This window comes from Primulina eburnea, chromosome 17, assembly GCF_022965805.1.
Source record: "Primulina eburnea isolate SZY01 chromosome 17, ASM2296580v1, whole genome shotgun sequence".
Classification (NCBI taxonomy): Eukaryota; Viridiplantae; Streptophyta; class Magnoliopsida; order Lamiales; family Gesneriaceae; genus Primulina; species Primulina eburnea.
Genome location: NC_133117.1, coordinates 19,463,303 through 19,488,023, shown reverse-complemented (window position 1 = coordinate 19,488,023; position 24,721 = coordinate 19,463,303). Strand labels below are relative to the sequence as shown.

The following is a 24,721-nucleotide window of genomic DNA, read 5'->3' as shown; positions in this document are numbered from 1 at the left end:
CTATGTTCCATGACTTTAATCTCCGAATTTGACTTTGCTCAAAACAGCAAACATGCAAGGAATTGTCTGTTGATGAATTTGGTCCTTTAGTTCACCTTATTTGGTTAAATATTGAAATAGTTATGATTTTTTTTTACTATAAGCTGGTCATAATAAAAGTAGATATGTCATCCTTTTGATATTTGCACAATTTGAATCACCTCAATTTGAATTTTGTAGCTTTAGTTATTATTATTTTACCAACATGTAGAAAACCTGAAAATAAAACAAATTTAATAAGACATTTAAATATAAACAAAAAATATTAAAATAACATAATTTTATAATTTTAATGAAACTTAAATTTTAAAATATAAGTTTTAACATATAATAAATTATTAATTTTAATTTTTATCACATATGTAAATTTTATGGTAATAATATGATATATATAATGTTAATCATGTTTAAATAATTATGTATATCACATCACATTATTATAATAAGGTATCAATAACTCTTTTTATATAATACTGTGACATTATACATATATATAATAACATGATATTATTCAAATATATATAATAAATAAACAGTAACACAATAAAAAATATATAAGCAATGTAATAATATAATCACATCACGTTGTTATAATGAGGTGTCATAGACTTCTTTTATATAATAACATGATATTATATATTAAATATATACACAATAAAAATAAATAAACAATAAAATAAATATTCTTACTTTTGAATATTGTTATCTTTTTCTTGTGTTTTGGAGCTTGGAAAAATTGAGAACCGAACTTTCGAGTATCGTGCTGATAATGTGTTAAAGTAAAAATATACGATAAAATATAAAAATCTCAAACTCACAAAATATATTAAACTATACACTTTATAAAATTTCTCCACTCAATTGTCTTTTTCTTCACAAATTGAGAGACCTATTTATAGAATTTCTTTGGAAATAATTCAAAAATAAATACATCATCACACACTAATTTTCAATAATCACAACTCTTATTTTCAACATTCAATAATCTCAACTCTTATTTTCAACATGTTTGATTTATTTTGTTTGGCTATTGTTGTTGTTGGTTGGTATTTTGATGTTGTCACGGCTCCTCTTGAAATAGTTTTGATGGGAATGCTTTGAAGTTTTAAGCTTGAGTTGCCCACATTTGACAGAAAATTGCTTGAATGAAAATATTAAACATTCATTTTTTGATTGTTTTGATTCTTGGGTGTGTTTGGTTGGGTGGATTAAATAAGGATTGATTAATAGTCAAATATTTATCGTTAAAATTTTAAGATGTTTTAATAATCATTTTGACTCGGTTTAAGATCCAATTTTATGGATAACTATTTGATTAATAAAATTGGATCTTAAATCGGGTCAAAATGATTATTAAAATATCTTAAAATTTTAACGATAAATATTTGACTATTTCAATCCTTATTTAATCCATCCAACCAAACACACCCTAGTATTGATTTTTGCTGTTTCCATGAGATTTATTTTTTTTTGTTTTGTTTTTTGAATAAAGATCTTGGATATATCTATTATGTTGCTATGAAGAATCATTGAATTAATTTTTGCATGCTTTCTTGTTGCCTGTTGGTGTTAAAAAGTGGATTTATACTATAACTCAAAATAATTTTTACCCTAAGGAACACATTTCATGACTTTGAAAATAATCATTAGCGGTGTAGCTAAACTTGGGTTGATTAATTACAAGTGAGAGGTAAAAAAAATTCCCTGAAATAGATCTTAGAATAAAGCCAAATAAGTATGTTTTGGTGATTTTCTCATAAAATGTTTATTCCTTTATCCTCGTATTTCTTGATTGTTGTTTCCAGGATCATTCACTTGATTTTCACTCATCATGTGTACAATATATGCTATATATTAAACTACCATTGTGGGTGTTGCTCTTGTGACATCTTTGAGGGATGGATGGATGTCGTTGTCAGCTACGAGTGCATTGCTTACCACTCAAAGAAGGGGGGATCAGATGAACCGCTACTCACAAAGTTACAATCGAACAACTTGATACCTAGAGTATAGCATGGCTTGCCGCTGGTGGTGTTTGTGGTGCAGAAGAACTAAGATTATTACTCTTAGGAGGTGGGGTTCTTGCAACTGCATCTGAATTACTGTCTTGAGAAGCTGTTTCTTCCACTTGGTCTGGAGCGGAAGCAACCTGTGGTGTGGAAGATAATGTTGTCTGGAGATGGTGGCATCCGGTTATAAGACGTATCATAGATGTTGCCAACATTCATAAACGATATAAAAGGGAAAAAAAACCCAAGGACTTAGAGAAGTCCAAAAAATAAAATAAAATTAAGGATTCAACACCTCTGTCATCTCTCAAGATGTTTCAAAATCATTTCGCGCCGAAGAGCGCCATTACCTATGATTTTAGGATTACATCATGGAATTGTACCTTTTGCTTAAAAAGAAACAACTAAAAACAGCCCCCAAAATGAGAAAGAAAAGATAAATCAATATAGTTATGTGCACTCAATAAATGAAGTGAAAGCTCAAACACAATAAGCCTTGGAATTAAATTTTAAGATCAAATAAATTCATGGTAAATAATGCAGACTACTTGGTAGTTAATAATGTAATTCACAAAAGAAAAAACAAATGCCAATACAACATCTCCAATTTTTATCTAATAATTGATTAACAGTACTTCAATTTGATAAGCTGCCTTTTGAAGGACAAGTACTCGCATTTTTAATCAAAATCATTTCCAAATGTCTGAATAGAATCAATTTTTTCTAAACCTGCGTAAAGCCTCAAACATAAAAAGGAATATCCTCAATGGACTGGAAACACCAAATGATATCGAGTAAAAAATATTGTTCCAGGAGTATTGTATAACCTTAGCTTATTAATGCAATCAATGAAGTCATGTAAAACAGCAACTGATGTCCATCATTCGGGGGATAATATTGGATTATTTTGATATCACAATTCACAGCTACACAGATTATGAGATTTTTTTTAAGAAATGGGATTAGGAGATTAATAGGCATTTTTTCTAGTTATACCAAATCATATAAAATTTTGTTTGGTAAACGTTATTAAATAATATTTAAATTGATAAATACTAACGAGTATTTGAGTGATGAATTTTAAATTTTTTACATAAAAAAGAATGGTAGAATATTTTTGGGAGTGGTAAAAATCTGGCTTAAAAATGTAATAATTTGTCGGAGGATAAAATAATGAAATGATAAAAAGAATGATTGAAATAGAAATATAATATATAATGATAAAATAATATTATGTTTGATATGATGGATAAGAATGTGATAATTAATAATTTTTTTATGAACTGACAAAATTGCCTTTCCATTTGTGCGTCAGCGGTGGTCGGCCTGTCGATCGGAAGCTTCGGCGGTCGACCGGAAGCGGAGTGCGGACGGAAGTGACGGCGGTGGTAGGCCGGAAGTCGAGGCGACGGTGGCCAGCAGCGGTTGGCGGTCGGCCGTCGGCAGTTGGCGGTCGGCCGGCGGTGGAAGGAAGTGGTGAGTTTTGATTTAGGAGAATAGTAAAATTGGAAAAATAGGATGTATTAAGAGTGAGATAAATAATCCTAGGAGTGAGGATGTATTATTTTAACCTACCTAATATAACTTAATCATTCATAGGAGGGATTGACTTGGTTAAATAAAAAACGTACCAAACGAGTGATTAGGTGGGTTAAAAATAATAAACCCACCTAATCAAGTCAACCAAACACTGCCTTATGGAAAAATAAAAAAAGATGTGATGATTTATTTTGCGAAATTGATTATTCTAGTCTATTCAAAGTCATAATTTTAAAAATAACATTCTTTATTACATAATTTTCATTATGTCTTATATAATTTAAAAATCCTTAAATACCCTTTTCTATGACCACGCAAATGTTCCATTTTCGTAATTCATTTATTTAATTATCTATTATTTCTTTTTAAGAGTTGATTTAAAATTTGTTCTGTTTTATTTAATTTATAATATATTAATTTTTTTAATACTAATAACATATACCAATAAACAAATTTTAATAAAATTATGAATTTTTTATTTGAATCAGTGCATACGAAAGCACCAAGGTTATAATATTTTAATTATGATTGTTGTTCATGCAAAATAATATAAACAAAATCATCAATCATCATGGTTATGAAACGTAATAATTACATCAGTGTGAGTTTACACATATATAAACAAAAAATCCGATGATATCAATTAATTCTTTACCTTATTTTGTGCTAACAGTTTATGAGTATGCACAACAAACTTTCAAAAAATAAAATGCAATCCGGCAAAAGAATTATCTCAAATTATCACCACTCTCTAAATGCATGGAATTCATAAGATTATTCGAGAAATTGCGAAAAAAAATTAAAAACAAACCAAATCCTAGTGAAGCAATAATCCTATTCGGAAAAAAAAAATTATAAAAATAATTAATTCAAGTAAAAATCGGAGCAGAATTTTGCAACTTTTCTTATTATGTTCAGTGGAACCACGTGAGAGCAATGACGCATACGAGATATTTCACCCGTGAATCGTATCCTTCACATTCGTGGTCTTCCACACGATCTCCTCACACATGGAGGTAGAATAACCCTTCTTTCAACTTTTTCTGGAATCATCCAATCTATTTGGTTATCTACAGGATGAATTGGCTCATCATAGGAGATTCTCCAACATGTAGTTCTATAATATTCTTAGCACAAACTATAAATTGAAATCCCTCTTGAAATTGCAGCAACAAGGGCGTGTCTACATGGAATTTCTAATATCCCAAATTTCTTACATGAACATGTAAGTTGTGCAATATTCACAACATCCATGTTAGTCTTATCCAAACCGGCCTGAAACTCGTGTGCTGCTATAGGATTCACTACGAGAATTGAAGAAGAATCAAGTATCTTGCGTAAGATTTTATTCAAGCTTTGGAGTCAATTGTGTTGTGCATGCTTCCGCTTCTACACTACACTCATAAAACCATTTTTGCATAACTGATCGTATATGTTCAATCAATGCAGTGATCGGATAATCCCTTTGAGATTTTAAAAAAGAATTCATAGACTCGGCATTATTTGATGTCATAATATTATAGCGGTTCCCTTTAAAATGAACTCGTGACCAAGAATCATAACATGCATTCTCCAAATATTTTCCAAGTTTCTCATTTTTTTCCGTATATAAATACCAACAGGTTGGAGTCACCAATTTGTTATTTCAATTTTGACATAAACCACGACCATGATGAATCATTCTCAGAATCCAAAATTCCCCAAGAAATTGGATAAATTTGTCCATTGGCATCTTGACATGTTGCAACTATCAATGTCTTTTTGTATGTACGTTTCAGAAAAGTAACATCTACACATATAACTGGTCTCATGGAAGAATGGAAACCACATATAATTGGTCCTAAAGACAAGAATAATATGTCTGAATATACGTAGTTGTTCCAGGATTATTCTTCTCCAAGAAGTAACAATATGATGCCAAATTCCCATAATTGTCTTGAGGTGACCCCCTAATAAACTCAAGTGCACGTTTTTTGGCCTTCCATGCCTTTCGATAACTCAAGTTTATACCAAATTCTCTATGTATATCACCAATTATTTTAGATGGATTATACGATTGGTTAAGATCTTGCAATCTCGACTTGATGTGCTGACTGATTGCCCAACTACTTGCTTGTCTTTGTCCATTATGCCGGAAATCCAATGAACATGTACGCTTAAATGTATATTTACGAACCTGAAAGTAGTCTGAATCTTCTAGCTTCTTTGCTCTCATACTGCACTTGCAGTTATCATCAACATACAACTGAAATGACAGACTTGTTAGATTTTTTTAGCTTTGAATTCAAATTTATTCCTCAAGGCAAGCATGTGTAACTTTTATTGTAACTCTCTTTTGTTTCGAAACAACTGATCAACTTGAACATCAAATTCATCATCAAATGATTCAGATGACCCTAGTTTCTCTAACCTTCTATACTTTTTTGAGCGACTTGATGAAGTTCCAACAATGTTCTCTTTCATTGCCATTGGTACAAACACGTGTGCTTCATTCTCACTGCAATTCTAAAATAAATCATCAATGTTTTTTTTAATTTCTTAAATTCGGTACAAAAGCAGAAATGGCATTTTGGTGGGCATCTGAAACAATCACATAATCAGTAAAATAACTGTATGGATTACCATTGTTAATATCTCCATCTTCCAATTCGTCATAATTATGTTGTATTACAACAAATTGATCAATATCCAAAACATGGTTTGACACCCCTCTTCCTTCAACATCCAAACATTGCACAACATTTTCAATTCCAGAATTTTGTAATGTATCATTAACACAAGGAGAATGATGATTACCAACAGTAATTGGTTCAACATCTGGAGTTAAATCAATTGATGTTTTCTCTTCAAGAGATATACAAAGAGGAACTTGTTCATGAATAGAAATAAACCAATGTAGATCATCATCAGATAAGATTTCAACTGGAGAATTGGAACGTGTATCATACTTAGAACAAAAAATTGCATCACGATCTTATGATACAAACAATTAACATTCAGATAATCTTGAACCATATCGTACTACTCTGTGTACGAAATTGTAGTTGTTACTATCAGAGACTTTGTATGTTTTCCATTCCAAACCCAACTATCATTCGCATTTTTTGTAAAGTGTCCAAAATAAGAAACAACGAGTCTTTTGACTTAATCCATAGCTGCATAATTTTGTGAAAACATTATATAACACATAAATCACATCTTTATATTCCTCAAAAAAAAATAAATAAATTACAGTTTATACATAAATCACATCTTTATACTCCTGAAAAAATAAATAAATTCACCCCAATAACGTACTTCAATGTTATTTTTTGTTTATAAATATCACTTCATTCTATGAATGTTTAATCTATAAATATTTTATATATTTGGAGTAACAAGTCTATGTCATACAGAGCCAATTGTATTGACTCACAACACATTTGACCACAGATTATGAATCAAATTTTTTATTTTTATTTTTTTATATCTCATATCAAATTTACACAGTGCAATGTTTGGATTTTGATTCAAGCAATTGGCTCGGTACCGTGCTTATCAAATTCAAGCAATTGGCTCGATACCGTGCTTATCAAATTCACCTGGTAAAACGATGCTTATTTTGATTTTTTTTAAATCTCATATCCAATTGGTATTCTAAAACTCTCATCCGAGTACCCCCTAAAGCACAAATCCAACCACACCCCTCTTCCGCCGCCACTCACTCCGCCACCATCTAACCGACTCATCTGTAAGGCCCAAGAATCTAATTACCGTAATCTGAAATGATTTGTGTATAATTACCGTAATTTAAGATTAATCTGGAATGATTTATTGATCAATTGACATGATTGAGGTTATACGAACTTGAATGAAGAAGTCGGGCATCGTTACATTATAATCCAAGATGTTCAACCGAACATCTCGAGATGTTCGGCCGAACATCTCAAAAGAGACGACCGGCGCACATGCGCGAAGAAACACGCGCATATGCGCGAGGGGTCCAGAAGCCCTCGCGCATATGCGCGAGTTAATGCGCGCATATGCGCGACAGCTCCAGAATCTTTGGCGCATATGCGCGAGATGAAGCGCGCATATGCGCGAGTGGTTTTGTGGCAAATTTTGGAGAAGCCACGTTCTTGTCATGCACGAGATGTATATATATATATACATACAAAGGCTAATCTCTTCAGAATCAGGCAAGAGAAACAAGAAAGGTTTGAGGAGATAGCTTCAAGTTTTTCGACGTAAAGAATTTAGAATTTATGAGAAATCCACCCGTCTGATTTTGAATCCGACTTCGATATCGAGTTCCTAGCAACGTATGCTACAACTGGACGTAAGTTTTACTACGTTTTGACATGCTTTGAAATTATGATATTGTCATAATTGAATGGAACTCATATATGCTGTTCTTGACATATTAGACATCATAGAATCGAAGTCAGATTAAGAAACGGACTGATTATGGAATTGTTATGATTTTAGGAGTAGTTTTGGACTCGAGTTGATATCAGAATTGAGTTGTTATTGAGTATGAGATATGAGAATTAATATCTGATTGATATGGTATTGTTGGGTATATTGATATTATACCGTTATGCCATCGATATCGAATTAGGTTAAGTATTGAGCAGAACAGATTTGATTCGAGTGTGTATTGATATTATACTCCTCGATATTGTTCTTGTCAGATTGAGTATTGACAGGCTTTGAGTTCGAGACTTCGACCGAGTCAGAATATCAGAAAGAAAGGTATAAATTAATGTTGAGTTGGGATTGCACAACTCGAGTGAGGTTTGACTCGAGTTTCCCTAAATCACATACTTTTATTTATTGCATTGATATTTGCAAATGATGAGACTTATGATTGTAGTCTATTGATTTATAGCTACTGTATGATAAGATTGATATTTGTAGTCTATTGATTTATAGCCACTGCATGTAATGACTGCTGATTCGCTGTCATCGACTGATTTGCTTAGATACAGAATGCATGTATTGACTACTGAATCGTTGAGTCATGGGCTGATTCGCCTAGTTACCGGCTGATTCGTCGGGTTATAGACTGATTCGTCTATTTATTGGCTGATTCGCCTAAGTATAGCTGATTCGCTTAATTACAGGCTGATTCGTCTGGTTATTGGCTGATTCGCCTAATTCTTGACTGATTCGTCAATTCTGCGGCTGATTCGCCCAGACACTGGATATATGCCGATTAGGGATTGAGTCATTCCTATCGACTGAGATTCGGTATAATTATTATTATTCAGACACCGGGATCCCTAGGATAGAGTTGAGTCGAGTCTGAGACGACGCGTCAGTTGAGTCGAGTCTGAGACGACGCGTCGGTTGAGTTGAGTCTGATATGACATGTTGATTTACATTGGTTATGCCATTCATGATTATTGAATGTTTGATATAGATTTATGTTTCTGATTTGAGACATGTTATGAATAATTCTTATATGCTTTCGTATATGCTTTTATATGACTGCATGTTTACATTGTTTATACTGGGATATTCATATCTCACCGGAGTTATCCGGCTGTTGTCTTGTTTTGTATGTGTGCATGACAACAGGTGGGGCTGGATCAGGGTAAAGATGAGAATGAGGCTGGACTAGATAGCGTGGAGATCCGGGCTTTGAAGCAACTTAGGATTCAGCACTGATATGTAGTTGAACCTAGTTGAATTCTTGTAGATAATACAGAGTTGTATGTATATGTTTAATATGTAATTTGAGTAAATTACATTACGTTTCCGCTTTGTATTTTAAAAAAAAAAAATTAGACCTTGTTTTACAATTGATTAATTAGTCCCAATGAGGATTAAGAACATGATTAGCATCCGGATCCCCACAACAGGTGGTATCAGAGCTATAGGTCCTTTAGATTGAGATATAAGAGGCTAGTGAGCGGGGTAGATTGAGTTTTCTTTCCTTGCTTATGACTGTTAGCATGACTTACTGCTTTAAATAATACATGTTACTTGATTTATCTGATTTGATTTTGTAATATGTATTATTTGGAACGAATCTGAATTGATTCTCGATCAGCAGTAAGATGATCGGAGGAGAGACTGAATTGAAACATGTTTGTTGGATTGAGTTACTAATTGTGATATTCAGATATGCCTCCGAGAAGAGTACCAGAACAGGGTAGCACATCAAATCCTCCAATGGATGTAACACCGACTCCAATGGAAACCTTGCTGAAGAGGTTTCAGTCATTCAAACCACCCACTCTGACGGGTACTGAGACATCAGTTGAGTGTGAGAGTTGGTTAGGTAGCATTGAGTGGCTGTTTGATTCATTGGAGTACAGTGATGAGCGCCGGATTAAATTGATTGGTCACCAATTGCTGGATGTTGCACAAAGCTGGTGGATTACAATGAAGAGGGCTTTGGAGCAACGAGGTACGATTATTACTTGGGATGTATTTAAAACTGAGTTTTATCAGAGATTTTTCCCAATATCGTACAGAAAAGACAAGGGGGCGGAGTTTGCCAATTTGAGACAGGGTCAGCTGAACATTGAAGAATAGGTGACCAAGTTCTCGACCTTATTGAAGTTTGCTCCACACGTGGCTGGAAATGACGAAGCCGTTGCCGATCAATTCATCAATGGCTTGAATCCCGATATATTTACATTGGTGAATACAGGGCGACCCAATAACTTTGATGATGCAATGAATAGAGCAAAAGGCGCTGAAGCAGGCCTGATAAGGCAGAGAGGAACTGAAATTGTTCCTCTAGTGTTGAGACCACAGCAACCACCTTCCAGATTCGAGAGTGGCAGTAGCAGTGGTGGAACGAAAGATTTTCTGAAGGCTAGAGGAAAGCAATTTAAGAAATCTGGCGGCAGTTCTTCTAGCTCTAGTAGTCCCCAACAGAATTATACCGGCGTATACTGCGAAAATTGTGGAGGGAGACATTCCACTGAGCAATGCCAAGGAGTACTTGGTAGCTGCCACTTCTGCAAACAACAGGGACATTTTGCCAGAGTATGTCCACAGAGGGGTTCCCAAAGATCCCAGGGAGCTGAACCATTTGGACCAGCGGCATAGTGGAATAGACGATCAGCTGCCGTTCCTTCATTTCAGCCAGCACCATCTCAGTCACAGCAGAGGCCAGGAGGAAGCCAGACAGTTGGCCAGCCTCCTAGACAGCAGGCCAGAGTATTTGCTTTGACTGAGGAGCAGGCTCAGGAAGCACCAGATGATGATGTTGTAGGTAACTGATTTGTTTGATTATCCTGCATATGTATTGAGGGATACCGGTGCTTCACATACTTTTATTTTTGAAAGATTTGCATTGATGCATGCACTATCTGTTGAGTCCCTATTTACTGTAGTATTTGTTTATTTTCCCTTTGGGGAAAAGATCTTGTATCAGCGATTTCTGTTAGATCTTGTATACTACAGTAGGATGAGAATGAGATCGAGTTAGAGCATATGGTAGCCTGTATTGTACCAGTGTGGTTTGATTTTGGGACTGCATTACTGATATTGATATGCTGACCAAGTACAGAGCTACCCTAGATTAGTTTCAGAGGATGGTGAGAATCAGATCTGAGATAACCAAGAGATGACTATTATACGATAAGAATTCTAGATTGAGAATTCCTTTGATATTCGTACTAACTATGACTCGATTATTACAGAGAGGAGCAGAGTGACCCCTTATGTATTCAGTTGATTTACTGAAGTTGAGTCTATCATTGGCTGATTTACCAATTATATGAAAATCATTGATGCTTTCCCCAGATAAGACTCCAGATCTGATTTCAGAGAGATTGAGTTTAGCCTTAAACTGATATTAGAAATTATTGAAATTTTGAATCCTGATTAAGACAGATTGCATTCAGAATGTGTTATATCTGAATATGATATATTTGTTGATGCTAACAGAATTAAACCGTAATTAGTCAGCCGAGGTTGACATCGGTGTCAGACAGTTGCAGTTTATGAATTCAACATGTTTTGAATCTGATTGAATATTGATGTTATTCTGAACACGTGGTTGAGACGGATTGTAGACAATGGAGATTATATTGTACAGTCCGAACCAGAATTGATTTTGAAACGTTAAAAGTTCAAAAAAAAGCTGATTAGAATGTTTAGAACTCAATATCGATAGTCAGAACAGAGTGTCGATCAGAGTAACAGATATGTGATGTTATATTTTGTATGAGATTGATTATTCTGTGATGTCAGATGTGTCAGAATTGTACAGTAAAGTTTGATATTGATAGTCAGAGCCGAATACCAGGTAGGTATTTCCTATTTAATTTATGTTATTAACTGAATTGTGTACATCAAATAGTTCGAATCAGAAATGACAGATATTGTCAGAAACTTACAGTCGTGGATTCAGTTTTCAGTTTGATGATTGAGAATGAATGATATTCGAACAGTTAGTTTTGATATGAACAGATCAGTTGTAACAGAATTGTATTGAAATGTTGGCAGAAGTTGTACTGATATGTCTAAATCGCTAACAGAAAAGATGGAAAGATAGAAATCAGAAGATTTATTACAGAATTGTAAAATTCTAAATAGAAATGGGAGTACATTTCTATAGCCTGTGTAATGAAATTACCGTCATTTTTACAGATTGTGTAATATGATATGATTAAGATTGACAGATTGTTCAATCTATAGCTATCAGTTTGTACCAGATTACGTACAAACATGACCCAATGACGCAGATTGATGTCAGAAAAGTGGTCAGAAAGATCAGAATGCCACAGTAGATTATATCAGATTGTGATTTTGATTGATTGTGTACTTGTGATAGAATATATCATGAACTCTCTTTTAGATGAATTTACAGATTGACAGACCGTCAGAATGTATTAGCCAGAGATTGGAAGATTTTTGTACAGCTTTAGTGCTGGATGTTAGCACTACTTGATATGACTTATTATCACTGTGTGACAATAACTATCAGCTTATCAGATGGGTAATGAGATAGTTATAGACAAGACAGTATACGGTGAATACTACAGATTTCGATGACGAGTGGTATTTGAAGCTGAAGACTGTAGATGTCTTTGATAACAGCAGATGATACGGATATGTGAGGAGCTGTAGATTGGTTTATACGGATATTGTATAGCCAGTAATGCGATATTGATTCCGTCAGAAGGATTGGAGAAGTATTATGATATGATACTTAGTGAATTCTCATTCCAGATTGGAATCAGAAATCTGAGTTTTGAATTAAACTCTGTTATACATTTCTTCTGATATATCTGAATTGATTGCTTGTGAGTTCGAGGACGAACTCAAATCTAAGAGGGGGAGAAATGTAAGGCCCAAGAATCTAATTACCGTAATCTGAAATGATTTGTGTATAATTACCGTAATTTAAGATTAATTTGGAATGATTTATTGATCAATTGACATGATTGAGGTTATACGAACTTGAATGAAGAAGTCGGGCATCGTTACATTATAATCCAAGATGTTCAACCGAACATCTCGAGATGTTCGGCCGAACATCTCAAAAGAGACGACCGGCGCACATGCACGAAGAAACACGCGCATATGCGCGAGGGGTCCAGAAGCCCTCGCGCATATGCGCGAGTTAATGCGCGCATATGCGCGACAGCTCCAGAATCTTTGGCGCATATGCGCGAGATGAAGCGCGCATATGCGCGAGTGGTTTTGTGGCAAATTTTGGAGAAGCCACGTTCTTGTCATGCACGAGATGTATATATATATATACATACAAAGGCTAATCTCTTCAGAATCAGGCAAGAGAAACGAGAAAGGTTTGAGGAGATAGCTTCAAGTTTTTCGACGTAAAGAATTTAGAATTTATGAGAAATCCACCCGTCTGATTTTGAATCCGACTTCGATATCGAGTTCCTAGCAACGTAGGCTACAACTGGACGTAAGTTTTACTACGTTTTGACATGCTTTGAAATTATGATATTGTCATAATTGAATGGAACTCATATATGCTGTTCTTGACATATTAGACATCATAGAATCGAAGTCAGATTAAGAAACGGACTGATTATGGAATTGTTATGATTTTAGGAGTAGTTTTGGACTCGAGTTGATATCAGAATTGAGTTTTTATTGAGTATGAGATATGAGAATTAATATCTGATTGATATGGTATTGTTGGGTATATGTATATTATACCGTTATGCCATCGATATCGAATTAGGTTAAGTATTGAGCAGAACAGATTTGATTCGAGTGTGTATTGATATTATACTCCTCGATATTGTTCTTGTCAGATTGAGTATTGACAGGCTTTGAGTTCGAGACTTCGACCGAGTCAGAATATCAGAAAGAAAGGTATAAATTAATGTTGAGTTGGGATTGCACAACTCGAGTGAGGTTTGACTCGAGTTTCCCTAAATCACATACTTTTATTTATTGCATTGATATTTGCAAATGATGAGACTTATGATTGTAGTCTATTGATTTATAGCTACTGTATGATAAGATTGATATTTGTAGTCTATTGATTTATAGCCACTGCATGTAATGACTGCTGATTCGCTGTCATCGACTGATTTGCTTAGATACAGAATGCATGTATTGACTACTGAATCGTTGAGTCATGGGCTGATTCGCCTAGTTACCGGCTGATTCGTCGGGTTATAGACTGATTCGTCTATTTATTGGCTGATTCGCCTAAGTATAGCTGATTCGCTTAATTACAGGCTGATTCGTCTGGTTATTGGCTGATTCGCCTAATTCTTGACTGATTCGTCAATTCTGCGGCTGATTCGCCCAGACACTGGATATATGAATTATATCGATGCCGATTAGGGATTGAGTCATTCCTATCGACTGAGATTCGGTATAATTATTATTATTCAGACACCGGGATCCCTAGGATAGAGTTGAGTCGAGTCTGAGACGACGCGTCAGTTGAGTCGTGTAGTGACCCGTTCCAGAATCACCTACTAATCAAAAACTAAGCATGCAATTAACCTAATTAATTATAATCAGAGATAACAGCGGAAATATGGCCAATAACAATAGTTATACAACCCAATCGAAATCGAAGTCTAGACTAACTCAAAATGAAATATCCAGTACAACCATATCGAATCAAATGGAAAACACTGAAAACTAAACCAACCAGCTACTCAACGTCATCCTCCTGCTCCTCCTGAGCCATCCAACCTGAGGCCTGCCCCGTGGGAATGGGGTGTCCAAGAATAAACAAAACCGAGGACGTGAGCGATAAGAACGCCCAGTACAAAAGTATGAGTATACAAACCTATATGAAATGCACATGCTATGATATGATACCAGGGTAGTCAAGAAACAGGAATCACAAAAGATCTCAAAATGCTCAGTCTAGAGGCGCCAAGTGGATAGTGCCGCGCGGTCCAACCTCTGGGTCACTGCATCCACTACAAGACAGACGTGGACCTAAAATGTCCCGGACCACCGAAGCCCTCCCGACCCGTCGGCCACTGTGTACTCTCGGTGTCCATGCGTCCACAAGACAGGGCTGAGCGGCCCCAAGATATAGCTTATCTCGAAAGAGATACAGCTCAACAGTAAAGGCTATCTCGAAGGAGATACGGCTCAACATGATATGCAATATGCATCATAACTCGTGACATAATAGCATGCATCATATGACATATAACAATGCAGCAAATACTCATGCAACACATATATGAATGTATACTCAACCAGGATATCTCGGATAGTACTTTCGTACCTCTATCACAGCAAGCCTAGCCTTACGCAACACCGCTAATCAGGTCTAGCACAAGCCTACGCATCAAAAGCATACTCAATCAATACTACCATGCTCGACTAGCAAAACCAGTACTCCCTAGTACTACCAAAGGTTTAGGGTTTACCTTCGTCCTTCGACAGCCCTTTGATGTCGATTGCCTTGAAACTCAGGCGCCGCTACGCTACTACTCCTGGCAGCTCTTGGCTATCGCTCGACCAACAACTAACCCTAGAAACCTTCCAAATCCTCTCAACTATGAGGCAAAATCATGAATTGGCAAGTCACAAATGAGAAATCCGAGCACTATTTATAGGCCATGTTCGGATCCTCCGAACAACACTTCGGAACGTCCGAACGCTACGTGTCCATTGGCTCTTGACAGCTCATGATCGGATCCTCCGATCATACACTTCGGACCGTCCGAACATGCATGGAAAATGACGTGTCGATCAACACTTGACACCTATGATCGGATTCACCGAACTACACTTCGGATCGTCCGAACTCTTCGGTGCTTCCGAACCCTCTTCGGTCCGTCCGATCATGACCATAGCCAAAATTACACCTTAAACTTTCTTAATCACCATTACTCCGTTAATTACCCAATTTGGAATTCGGGCTACTACATTCTCCCCCCCTTAAAAGATTTCGTCCTCGAAATCAGGCTTAGAGAATGAACAAAACGAAATAACAACATCATTAATACATCTCAATTGTTGTTGAATACAACTGATACTATGATTACAACTGAAAACACAAACTTATACAAAGCACAACTCAAAAGAGCTCTGGATGCTCCGAACGCATACGACTCTCTAACTCCCAAGTGGCTTCTTCAGTGCCTCGACGCTGCCACTGCACTAAGACAAGAGGAATGATCTTATTCCGCAACACCTTATCTTTGCGATCTAGAATCTGAACTGGTCGCTCCACGTAAGACAAATCCGTATCAAGTTGAACTTCAGATGGATGTAAGATGTGCGACTCATCTGCTACATAACGTCTCAACAAGGATACGTGGAACACATCATGAATACTTGATAGGTACGGCGGCAACGCAAGTCTGTAAGCTAAATCTCCCACACATTCCAGTATCTCGAATGGACCAATAAATCTCGGAGACAGCTTACCCTTGAGACCAAATCTCAAAATCCTGCGAAAAGGCGAAACTCGGAGAAACACCTTCTCACCTGGCTGAAAATGAAGAGGTCGACGCTTTGTGTTCGCATAACTAGCCTGTCGATCCTGAGCAGTCTTAATCCGCTTCTTGATTACTGTAACCTTATCTATAGCCTGCTGGACTAACTCCGGTCCCTCTACCTGTCGTTCCCCGACTTCATCCCAGAATAATGGAGTACGACAACGTCGCCCGTACAACGCCTCAAATGGTGCCATACCAATACTACGATGATAGCTGTTGTTGTACGCGAACTCAATCAAAGGCAAATGATAATGCCAAGCGGGTCCGAAATCCATAACACAGGCTCGCAACATATCCTCAAGCGTACGGATAGTCCTCTCTGATTGACCGTCAGTCTCCGGATGATAAGCAGTACTCAGACTCAGTGTAGTACCCAAAGCTGACTGGAAACTACCCCAAAACCGTGAGGTAAAACGAGGATCTCTGTCACTAACAATACTGACAGGCACTCCATGCAAACGTACAATCTCCTGAATGTACAATCGAGCCATACGATCGAAAGTGAAATCACGATTATACGGCAGAAAATGAGCAGACTTGGTGAGTCGATCCACCACTACCCAGATAGCATCGCTGTTCCTCGAAGATAATGGCAAGTGAGTAATGAAATCCATCGTAATATGCTCCCACTTCCATTCTGGAATAGGTAAGTTCAACAACAATCCTCCCGGTCGACGGTGCTCTGCCTTAACCTGCTGGCAAACTAGACACTTGGAGACAAACTGATACACGCTGCGCTTCATCCCTTTCCACCAAAACCGCATCCTCAAGTCTCTATACATCTTGTTGCTTCCTGGATGAACACTTAACTTGCTTCGATGCGCCTGAGACAATATCTCGTCCCTCAAAGTGTCATCCTCTGGTACTACAACCCGATTAGATAAGCACAGAAGACCATTGGACTGATAATGGAAATTGCTATCACCACCAACTAACCGAGCTAATCTCTGAGTCTTGAGATCAGACATCTGAGCTTCTCGAATCCGAGTGAACAAATTGGGCTCAGATAAAATGGTAGCAACACGAATGCTCTCCATACCTTTCCGATGCTTGAAGTTAAACCCCAACGAGCAACTATCCTGGATGGCACTAGTCATAGCACAAGTCTGAAGTGCAGAGGCTCTCACCTTGCGACTAAGCGCATCAGCTGTGAGATTCGCAGAACCTGGATGGTACTTGATCTCGCAATCATAATCCTTCAGCCAATCCATCCAACGACGTTGCCTCATGTTCAACTCAGCCTGAGTGAGCAGATATTTCAGACTCTTATGATCAGTAAAGATTTCAAACTGAACACCGTACAAATAATGACGCCAAATCTTCAGCGCAAACACAATAGCTGCCAATTCCAGATCATGAGTGGGATACTTCTCCTCGTGAGATTTCAGCTGTCTGGAAGCATAAGCAATCACATGACCGTTTTGCGTCAACACACACCCTAAGCCTTGAGTGGAGGCATCGGTGTAAACACTGAAACCATCAGATCCTGACGGTAACGCCAAAACAGGTGCGGAAGTCAGAAGTCGACGAAGCTCTCTGAAACTATCTTCGCACTCGGATGACCACTCAAATGGAACATCCCTCCGAGTAAGTTGCGTCAATGGTCTGGCTATCTGAGAGAAATTCACGATGAAGCGACGATAATACCCTGCCAGACCTAGAAAACTACGGATCTCAGCCACCGTCGTCGGACGTGACCAATTCAGCACTGCTTCAATCTTGCTGGGATCCACAGAAACTCCTTCCTTGGAAATCACATGACCAAGGAATACCACACGATCAATCTAGAACTCGCACTTACTCAGCTTAGCATACAATTGCTTCTTGCGAAGAATCTGCAACACAATCCTCAAGTGTTGGGCATGCTCTTCCACACTGTGGGAATAGATCAAGATATCGTCAATGAAAACCACCACAAACTGATCCAGAAAATCTCGGAAGACTCGGTTCATCAGATCCATGAACACCGCTGGCGCATTCGTCAATCCGAATGGCATAACTAGAAACTCGTAATGCCCATAACGAGTACGAAATGCAGTCTTGGAAATATCATCATCTCTGACTCTCATCTGATGATAACCCGATCGCAAGTCGATCTTGGAGTAAACAGAAGTACCCTGAAGCTGATCGAACAAGTCATCAATACGGGGTAAAGGGTACTTGTTTTTGATCGTCACCCGATTCAGCTGGCGATAATCAATGCACAACCGCATCGATCCATCCTTCTTCTTGACAAACAAGACTGGAGCTCCCCAAGGCGAAACACTCGGGCGAATATAACCCTTATCAAGAAGATCCTGCAATTGCTGCTTCAGCTCTCTCATCTCTGACGGAGCAAGACGATAGGGGGCACGAGAAATCGGTGCAGTCCCTGGCATTAAATCTATGCCAAATTCCACCTCTCTAACCGGAGGAAAACCAGGAATCTCATCTGGGAAAACATCAGGAAATTCACAAACCACTGGAATATCCTCTAGACCAACACTACCTGTGGATGAATCAATCGCATAGATGAGGTAGCCTTCCCCGCCCGACTCTAAAGCACGACAGGCTTTCAGAGCAGATACCACTGGCATCGGAGGTCGCGCTCCCTCACCATAGAAAAACCAACTAGAGCTTTCAGTCGTACGAAACTGAACAAGCTTCTGGTAACAATCCACAGTAGCTCGGTAGGTAGTCAATAAGTCTATACCCAAGATACAATCAAAATCTTCCATCTCTAGGATCATAAGATTCGCAGTCAACTCGTTACCCTCAAAATCTAAGGGACAACCCATCACTAGACGCTTCGCTAACACCGAATGACCCATCGGAGTAGAAACAGAAAGAATGACGTCTAGAGAAACATAGGGTAACCTATGACGCTTAACAAATCGTGCAGAAATGAAGGAATGAGAGGCTCCTGTATCAATAAGAACAAAAGCAGGAATACCGCATAAATGAAAAGTACCTGCTATGACTCTCTCCGTCTCATCTGCAGCCTGATCCTGGTTCAGCGCAAAAACCTGACCTTGGGCACGAGGTCGAAGATTCGAACTACCCACTGCCTGACCCTGCCTCCTCTGCTGAACAGTCGTCTGAGATCCAGAACCGGATCCTGCTCCACCTCGCAACTGAGGACAATTCTTCTTAATATGCCCCATCTCTCCGCACTGATAACAAGCTCCTGCGGCTACTCGGCATTGCTCCGATGGATGGTTCTTCCCACAATGCGCACAAGACTCCTTCTTCTTACCAAAGCGGAAAACACCACTAGATCGAGATCCAGATCCAGAAGAAGATGAACCAGATTTCTTGAATGACTGAGATCGAGGCCTCAAAGTACTCGGAGGTCTAGAAGAAGAAAGAATAGCCCTACCACGCTGGAGACTGATCTCTGCCTGGCGACACCGATTCACTAACCCATCATAAGAAGTAGGATTATCACAGACAGTGACTCGATCAAAGATCTCCTGATTAAGGCCCTGGAGGAAATGATCATACTTGGCCTCAGAACTGCCACTGATATGAGGAGCGAAGGGTAACAACTCAAAGAATTTCTGCTGATACTCATCAACAGACATACTCCCCTGCTTAAGGTTCAGGAGCTCAATCGTCTTGGCCTGGCGAAGGGCTGGAGGAAAGTACAGCTGCATGAACGCTGCACGGAAATCGACCCAAGTCGCTCTACCCTGCGACTGAACTATCGGCGCAGAAGTCGATCGCCACCACCTGCGAGCACGGCCCTCGAGAAGAAAACTAAGGGTCTCCATCTTCTGCTCATCGGTGCACTGGAATGCGCGGAAACAACTCTCCTTGCGCTCTAACCAATCCTCCGCATCATCGGGAGTCTCACCGCAAACTAAAGGCTTAGGCCCCATCTGCATGAAACGATGCATATCGAAACGCCTAGGACCATCCCGACGATGACGATGCTCACGATGACGTCTATGATCGTCCTGGTCACCCCATCGACCTACACTCCCCTGACTACTCCCGTCATCAAAATGGTCAGCCATCGCTACAAGATAGAATAGGGAAAATAGTAAAATGGTCAACGGAAATCCCAAAACAGAATCTATATCCCAAAATCATACGCATGCTCTGATACCATAAATGTAGTGACCCGTTCCAGAATCACCTACTAATCAAAAACTAAGCATGCAATTAACCTAATTAATTATAATCAGAGATAACAGCGGAAATATGGCCAATAACAATAGTTATACAACCCAATCGAAATCGAAGTCTAGACTAACTCAAAATGAAATATCCAGTACAACCATATCGAATCAAATGGAAAACACTGAAAACTAAACCAACCAGCTACTCAACGTCCTCCTCCTGCTCCTCCTGAGCCATCCAACCTGAGGCCTGCCCCGTGGGAATGGGGTGTCCAAGAATAAACAAAACCGAGGACGTGAGCGATAAGAACGCCCAGTACAAAAGTATGAGTATACAAACCAATATGAAATGCACATGCTATGATATGATACCAGGGTAGTCAAGAAACAGGAATCACAAAGGATCTCAAAATGCTCAGTCTAGAGGCGCCAAGTGGATAGTGCCGCGCGGTCCAACCTCTGGGTCACTGCATCCACTACAAGACAGACGTGGACCTAAAATGTCCCGGACCACCGAAGCCCTCCCGACCCGTCGGCCACTGTGTACTCTCGGTGTCCATGCGTCCACAAGACAGGGCTGAGCGGCCCCAAGATATAGCTTATCTCGAAAGAGATACAGCTCAACAGTAAAGGCTATCTCGAAGGAGATACGGCTCAACATGATATGCAATATGCATCATAACTCGTGACATAATAGCATGCATCATATGACATATAACAATGCAGCAAATACTCATGCAACACATATATGAATGTATACTCAACCAGGATATCTCGGATAGTACTTTCGTACCTCTATCACAGCAAGCCTAGCCTTACGCAACACCGCTAATCAGGTCTAGCACAAGCCTACGCATCAAAAGCATACTCAATCAATACTACCATGCTCGACTAGCAAAACCAGTACTCCCTAGTACTACCAAAGGTTTAGGGTTTACCTTCGTCCTTCGACAGCCCTTTGATGTCGATTGCCTTGAAACTCAGGCGCCGCTACGCTACTACTCCTGGCAGCTCTTGGCTATCGCTCGACCAACAACTAACCCTAGAAACCTTCCAAATCCTCTCAACTATGAGGCAAAATCATGAATTGGCAAGTCACAAATGAGAAATCCGAGCACTATTTATAGGCCATGTTCGGATCCTCCGAACAACACTTCGGAACGTCCGAACGCTACGTGTCCATTGGCTCTTGACAGCTCATGATCGGATCCTCCGATCATACACTTCGGACCGTCCGAACATGCATGGAAAATGACGTGTCGATCAACACTTGACACCTATGATCGGATTCACCGAACTACACTTCGGATCGTCCGAACTCTTCGGTGCTTCCGAACCCTCTTCGGTCCGTCCGATCATGACCATAGCCAAAATTACACCTTAAACTTTCTTAATCACCATTACTCCGTTAATTACCCAATTTGGAATTCGGGCTACTACAAGTCGAGTCTGAGACGACGCGTCGGTTGAGTTGAGTCTGATATGACATGTTGATTTACATTGGTTATGCCATTCATGATTATTGAATGTTTGATATGGATTTATGTTTCTGATTTGAGACATGTTATGAATAATTCTTATATGCTTTCGTATATGCTTTTATATGACTGCATGTTTACATTGTTTATACTGGGATATTCATATCTCACCGGAGTTATCCGGCTGTTGTCTTGTTTTGTATGTGTGCATGACAACAGGTGGGGCTGGATCAGGGTAAAGATGAGAATGAGGCTGGACTAGATAGCGTGGAGATCCGGGCTTTGAAGCAACTTAGGATTCAGCACTGATATGTAGTTGAACCTAGTTGAATTCTTGTAGATAATACAGAGTTGTATGTATATGTTTAATATGTAATTTGAGTCAATTACATTACGTTTCCGCTTTGTATTTTAAAAAAAAAAAATTAGACCTTGTTTTACAATTGATTAATTAGTCCCAATGAGGATTAAGAACATGATTAGCGTCCGGGTCCCCACATCATCACTACTCCTCGGACAAACTCTTCCCATAAAAAGAAACTGAAGAATTCCAATTTTTCTAACTCGATTCTTTCAAAATATTCATGATTAAAAAAAATTAAACCTACAAATTATCAAAAAATCATGAAAATAATCAAGTCAAATATTTAAAAAAAATTAAAATAAATTAGAGCAATCAATTCTAGGCAATATATTATAATGATTTTACGTAAACAAAATTTGTAACAAAATGGGTTTGCCATAACTCATATACCTACTCACACAGTAATATCATTATAAAATCAATTTTTTTCGTAAAAATTAAGTGGAAAAAAAGAAATTCATAATTGTTTAAAGAAATAGGATTGATGTCTTTCACGTCCGCCTCTATACGCACGGAATTGATGAGTTAATAAAATAAAGAGTTTGATATGAAAAAATTGATGGTGAATAGGATTTAAAACATAAGGGATATCTTTGTAATTTGATATGATAAAAAGATTGTTTTGGTAAATTAATTTAACTGAAGACTAAAATTAATTATAACAATTGTGTAAAGTCTATTTAGGAAAATATCTCTTTTATTGTGGGGAAAGGAAGCTAGTTTAAGAACTAAAACCAAACACTGCAATAAATATATTACAAAATTTTATTATTAAAAAATTGATCATCGAATGAAACCATTCACTCAGAAAAGATATTCGAAAGACTAAACCTGGAATGTTTCCCTATAATACTCTGAATTATTCTGCACAATCAATTGTTAAATAACTATAACCAAATTGTTTTGTTGCCATTAGTTTAACACATTAAGTTTAAATCAAAAGCATTTCTCAATGCCACCCCATCAGATGAGAGAGGTCGGTACAGTAAAAGAAAATTCAAAATCATACATACCGGAGCTGGAGAGGCTATTGCAGCCAAAGAAGATTTCAAACTGATACTCACTGAAAATTTAAGGTTCGATTCCAGCAGGTGATACTAGTACGAGTGCAGACCTTGAATTTAATCAAAGCCTAAAACCACAAAGGAGACTGTTAGAAGGGGGGGTGTCCCGGTGTAGTCGCTCCGACGTTCAAGTCAAAGATTGAGTATATAATGAGAGAGCAGCTAAGGGTGCTGCTAAAAGTCAATATAGTGAATGAATGAATTGAACACTCAAACCTGGTACTTATAGGAGAATATCTGGGTTTGTGATGGGCCTTCTACTGTAATAGCCAAGCCTGGTGAACGGTACGGTTTAAGATTTCGTATGTTTGTTGACTCCTTGGTTAAGTTTAAGTATAGTTGATGCTAAGAGTTGTGATTTATGGTTTATAGTGTTGTTAGTTGTACTTGTTATGTGGTTTTATTGTAGCATTGTTGCGATTTAATTCATGGTAATTAGTATGTTGAGCCAATTGGTATGAGGCAAATTGTAATGGTTAGATAAGATATAGAGGTGCAACTTTCATGTTGGGAGTGTTGCCGGATTATGAGAAGAAGTGACGTTGTGATTCGATTTTTATTGCATAGAGTTGATTGTTGGCTTCAGGTGTTAGTGCACCCGCGGTCAGATAGCTACCGTCCCCGCAGTATTTGGATAGTGGGGAGACCGCACCCGCGGTCATTTGAGCACCGCACCTGTGGTGACCCGGACGCTAATCATCTTCTAAATCGTCATTGGGACTAATCTAATCAATTATAATAAATAGGGTCTAATTGTTTTTAATGCGGAAGGTAATGGAATTAAACTCCTATACATATCAGTATAAAAGTATAAATCTAAAACATCATACAATAATTTACATCTCAGGTTCAACACCTAACTATCAAGTGTTTAAAACCTATCTCTAGTCCAAGTCCGTAGTCTCCACTCTAATCTCGATCTGTCTTCACCTCTGTGACCCTGAACCTGTCCCACCTGTTGTCATGCACACATACAAAAAAGACAACATCCGGATAACTCCGGTGAGATATAAATATCCCAGTATAAACAATGTATTAAATACAATCATATAAAACATATATAAAAGCATAAACAATCATAAACATGCATCCAATCTGACTACATGAATCGATACCAATCTGTACCTAAATCTAGGACTCTTTTCTAATCTAGGGATCCCGACCTAAATTTAGACTTTGGTATGCTGTATCGAGTGTCTACATTAGACGTCGATCTA

The 24,721-nt window shown here is 38.0% G+C and overlaps 1 long non-coding RNA gene across 1 annotated transcript; it reads right to left on the bottom strand.

The window, feature by feature from the left end:
• Positions 1-1,739: 1,739 nt before the first annotated feature.
• On the bottom strand, positions 1,740-23,499 carry LOC140818383 (uncharacterized). Its single transcript, XR_012114970.1, has 2 exons — positions 23,454-23,499; positions 1,740-2,212 (listed from the first exon to the last, which is right to left on the bottom strand). It is a non-coding gene; the product is annotated as an uncharacterized lncRNA (long non-coding RNA).
• Between the last annotated feature and the right edge of the window lie 1,222 nt (positions 23,500-24,721).